Here is a 5,915-nt window from a genome sequence, read left to right on the forward strand (position 1 = left end):
TATATATATTTGTGCGCGTGCGCGCACGTGTGCATTAAGAAAAGGGAAAGCTTGTAGAAAGATTAGGATTCTCTAAGTCTTGAAAATGAATAAGGAAATTTTACTTCAACGTTCATTGCTTATGCAACAGAATATATGGTGTCGCACCTTTTCATGTATTGTTTTCCCTTCATTTATACTATTTCTATATCCTTAACTTTTTGTATTCTTTACTTATACTAAAATTAAAGCAATCACATTTTTGGTAGAGTTATTTTACCTTTTTAAAATGTCTATATACGTTACATTTACTTATGTTGAGTTTATTATCTTGCTATCTACAGAACTTTCTGGAGTTGCTGACATAAAAATCAGTCACAACTTTGGCTGATGATATGTAATATCAATCAAGTGTTATCTGATGACTCATATTGTAGCTCCTCTTATATTTTGGAATTCAATTGTTGCCAATTGGACATGGTCTTCTCAAAATGAATTTCCTTCTTATCCTAACTGCATCTTACATATCACTCTAAGGCAGACAGACAGACAGACAGACAGACAGACAGACAATCAGGCAGACAGAAAGACAGACTGATAGAGAGACAGACAGATAGATAGATAGATAGATAGATAGATAGATAGATAGATAGATAGATAGATAGATAGATAGATAGATACTCATCTTGATCCAAAAAATGTGCACAAACGCGCTCACACAAATATTCGCAATGAAGATTCTACTTCAGGCTTGTTAGTAGCACATATACCAATATTTTTCGCATACAAACACTCATACACATATATATGTATACCAATGTATGTATTTATGCAGTGTGATTATAGATTTTCATATTGTTAATTGCTGTGATCTTTGCTTAAACGCTGAGAAGCAGCGTTTTGACGAAGTGAAAGGGGAGTTTTTAAATTCTTAAAATTTATCCGAGTTTTCGAAAGGGTAATACAGTTTCTGTAAGTGCCAAATTACGTTACATGAGTGAGTTGCAACTCAAGTGATGACTGTAACCTCATTGCTCAATAACTGTTAAAATGAAGCACAAAGCAGCTCAATGAATGTTTAGTTGTTTAGCGTAAGGCAGGTTAATTTTATTCACTTCACTTAAACTTTGGTTACCACCATGCCTGCATTTGCATATGCTTTTAGTAATCTCTTTATTGTTGTAGAAGTAATCTACTCTTTATATATTAATGTAATTATTAATGATCATTTATATATACATTTGCGTATATATATAAATATCACACACATTCGTGTGTTTATGTGTACATAATTTATGACTTAGTTTTATGCAATCAGATAGCCACAACTACATATTACATATTATCAATTTATATCGATTATTGGTTGTGAATGTTATTTATTAATGAATTCATTGCAAGTCATTACGGTAATTATTTTTGATATGTATGCCTATAGAGATTAAACAAAAAATGTTCTGTTTTATTTCGACTCTATACAGGGAAGAGTGAAAATTGTTAAATCTGCAAATTTAACGAAATTAAACTGAAATCTATTAAATTTTACGGAAGTTAAATATATAACTACCATATTTTGTGGGCATTACCAACAAGTATCAACTAAAGTACTTTGGTACTGTCACATTCAGACTTGGTAACATCTAATTCTGTAAGAATCCCGTGGTCAGTTGTATAACTGAAGTTTTCTGAGGTATAGAGATGCTTATATACATGCAGTAACATTCTTGATCTATGACAAGTTTGTACACCATGAAGAGAAGGAAAATTTGACATTTTAAGATTGACCACTCGTCTGAGAGGCTGCATTTCAAGGTTGTGTGACTACGATTATTTGTAAGGAGAATGGTTGCATAACTGAGGTTGGTGAGAGTGGGTGAAAGAAATGTATGTAATTAATTTATTTGAAAGAAAAAGTTATGTGAAATTTGTCTCTCTCAACTGTGTAATTAGAGATGAATGTACTCAAAGAGGGTGTATCAGTATATTCATTGGTGTGTTAATGTGCGTGGTGTATACGAAGGGAATAACAAATATAATTGTATGGGTGTGTAGCAGATCAATGAGCATAAGTCACAAGGTTTAGTGTGTGCGCATGTGTGAACAGTAAAAATACTCTCGTGGGTGTGCAAGTGAACGTCAATGTCCACAAGTAAGAAATTTTATGTCTGTTTTATTGGTGTCTCTATTGAGATATATTGTTGCGATGGAATTGTATATATGAGGAAACGGAAGAAGGATGAAATGTGTTGATAGTTGTCTAGAGAACGGAATAAAGTGGTTCGGTAGCGAATGTATAATTTCAGAAATAACTGTTAAGATGACATTCCAAATAGAATTTCGTTAGACTCCAAACGCACGAAGTAAGTTACCATCAAACGCTCTTTTCTCAAATGCCCAAAACCAATAACATATGCTTCAGTATACAGCAGTATATAGCTATTCAACAATTTTGCTGTGTCTTTGCCAAAATTATATGGAGTACTGCATACAAACTTTACAATGCATTACACATACAAGAAACGAAACGTCGTTAAAATGACTGCATTTTTTGTCGCCTCTCCTTAATGCTTCTATCCCTTTGCCTCTACCTCTCTCTCTTCTGTCCCCCACGTGACCGTCGTTCGGCTAAGCCTGACCTTTCTTTCTTGGTTCGACTACCGTCCGTGCAACATCTATGTTCCTCCCTGTGCCATTCAAATCTTATGTCCCTGCAGTAAGGGTTTACTACCACACATGCTAGCTTAATATAATTCGTCCTTAGTCGAAAGCCACCTGTTGTTATATCCTGTTATTTGCATTTATATTTGTGTAAAATTTCTCCGTTTCTTTCCGTCCTTGTTCTCATATAGATTCGCTGCTTTCTTGCAAGGAATCTAATGCTATTAGCTTAGTTTTTCCTCGGGGCTGGCCAGATTGGAGTAATCTCGAGTATAACCAACCAAAATTGCGAAGATAATCTGGAACTCGACTGAGGAAGGAAAACTCCGAATGACCACGGGTTTGGATGCATGATTTGACAGATTGTTGTAAATACGCATATATTCATACATATAAATACATATGCACGACTGTACACACACAGACACACATCTGTAATCACGAAGATAGGTTGAAGAATAATTCGTTAGGCTGTGCGATGTTACCAAAGTTTAAAACTAAGTCACTGCTTGTAGTTTTCAAAGGATCCATTTATTTACAAGAAAATATACAGAGATTAATTACCGAGAGTATTGAGCTGTATCCTAGGAGTTCTTACGGCTAGTATATATAGCTACAAGTGTGACTGCCTGCTTTTTAGAAAGACTATGGCGATTCTTTTGGCGAGAGCCCATGGAAATTTCCATTCGAAATCATATGATCGAAGAGCAGATAAATTACTATTGATGAACAGTTAGGCCGCGATCACATGATGTTTCAAGACCGTTATTCGTTAATGCATTGATATGTTTTCAAATCTGTACCTCACTTATGAACTCCTGTGCTAGAGAGTTTGTTGCAGGACAAACGAACGAAAATACAACATTAACCAAAGTCAGTATAATGCAAATGTACAATGTGTGATGTGTGCGTAATAGTGGGGAAAACTATCAAAGAAAAGATATCTAGAAAAACCACGAACGCAAATGAATTACAGATCAAGAATGAGGCATCATGCAGAGTGTTATCTTCAGAAAATTGTAGGGCTGAAATATTACCAATGATGAATAAAGCATACAGGTAATGATGCAGGCGAGAGTAGAGGAATTTCTGTTAACCGTAGCCAGGATTCTTTTTTAACCCAACTTCGATCAATGGCCAAGAATCCTGTATTCTCTAGAGTATCTGAAACATCTGCCTTACGGATCGCACGCACAGATATGACAGGTACTTTTGGAAATTTCTGTTCGAATCCATATGATAGAATGAGTGCATCTAAAATACTTATGGCTAACAATAATGCCGGAATCACCCGATGTGTCAAAGCCGTTGTTCGCAACTGATCCGGCATGCTTTTCAAATCCAAGCCCCACTACATACAAATATTTACATGAATATAAGTACAATTTATAATTGAAAAAATATGGGTGTGTATGTCTATCGATGTATGTATCTCTATACATATTCATATATTAGACTATATATTAACGTGTGTGTGTTTGTATGTGGTGTGTGTGTGTTTGTATGTGGTGTGTGTGTGTTTGTATGTGGTGTGTGTGTGTTTGTATGTGGTGTGTTTGTATGTGGTGTGTGTGTGTGTGTGTGTGTGTGAACGTATCTGTATCGTTCATGTATTTGCATGTATGTACGTAAAATTCAGGAAACATTTCTGTACATTATGTGGTAACTTTGTACGTATAATTCAAATTAAATACTATTCTGCCATTGTTTACCGACAATGCACCGCAAAGTCAGCTTCGAAACCAAACTGAACTTACATCGTGTAACTTCTAATAAGAAAGAGGATAAATAAATAAAGCAGGGAAATTATTTTCCGTTGTAATATGGAAAGAAAATACATGAAAACTTCAAAGAAGTTATAATCCTTAGCCTTAAAAATACGACCAAATCATAATACTGCAGAATTTCTTTGAAATGAAACATAATTTCAATAGGATGCAATAATATGCCACAGTAGGTAAACTTTTTTACAGTTTCTTATACAATAGGATTTTTACTACATTACTCGCCTTCTTTTTCATCAATTTTCTATCTTACTTTCATTCTTTTACTTTATTATTATGTTTCCCTTTCACTTTCTTTATTATGCCAGTCTATATTACTTACCTCCCTCCTTTTACAATTCTTTGTGCGTATACACATATTAGATATACACTCATGCATGTGTAAGATATATATATATATATATATATATATATATATATATATATGTATGTGTGTGTGTGTGTGTGTTTATGTAATTTATATGTATATGTGTGTGTGTATAAATATATATACATACATGTATTTGTGTGTATATAGATAGATAGATAGATAGATAGATAGATAGATAGATATTTATATATATATATATTTTTTTTTTTCTTTTCAAAGTTTCAGCTCAGAGCTGCGGCCATGCTGATGCACCTTTTCTACACTAAGTTACGGGAATGTAAATAAACCAACACCGGTTGCCAATCAGGGGTGGGTGTTAAACACAGAAACACACACACACACACACACACATGCCACGGTCAAAAATTTGGAATGATTTCTACAACCTTGTTAACGCTAACAACTTTTACATTGCGTTTTGGGAATTTTATTCCTTGCAGCAACGCGGATGTCATTTTATAAGTTGTAATATGTAAGAGGTCCTCGACTGAGATCTATCTCTGAGTTTCTTTTGTGCTGCTGTTTGTTCCCCCAAACTGTTTGACAACCGATGTTGGCTTGTTTACATCCCCGTAACTTCGCCATTTAGTGTAGATTTCAGCAAGGTTTTGAGATAGCAAAGCTTGTTAACTAATCAGAGAAAGGTTTCTTGTTTGTAGAGGAGCTTCATGGATACCATGTACTCTATAGGCCTTGATACGCGTAGCTTGACTTGGGTTCAAAGAAAATGATGCTGACGAAGGGTCAAGTGGTGTATCGAAGAGATCATCTAAAATAAGTAAAAACAAAATATATTTTAAGTGTCGCCAAACTTTTTGAGATAACATTAAATTTCTTTATCCATCCATACATACATGACGAAGGATGGAGGCATAAGAAATCAATACGCATTGCTTAAGTTATGTTCTTTTAGTTCTGCAAAGCTCGAGTTATGGGAAATCTTTCACCCTTAGTTTCAGTACGAAAGTAAATTTATACGTCTGTGTATGGTTAAGTGTACGTGTGTGTGTGTGTGTGTGTGTGTGTGTGTGTCTGTGGATATATATATATATATATATATATATATATATATACAGAAAGAGAGAGAGATGTGGGTGTGGGTGTATATTCATATACATATAAGC

Source organism: Octopus bimaculoides, chromosome 3 (genome assembly GCF_001194135.2).
Source record: "Octopus bimaculoides isolate UCB-OBI-ISO-001 chromosome 3, ASM119413v2, whole genome shotgun sequence".
Taxonomy (NCBI): Eukaryota; Metazoa; Mollusca; class Cephalopoda; order Octopoda; family Octopodidae; genus Octopus; species Octopus bimaculoides.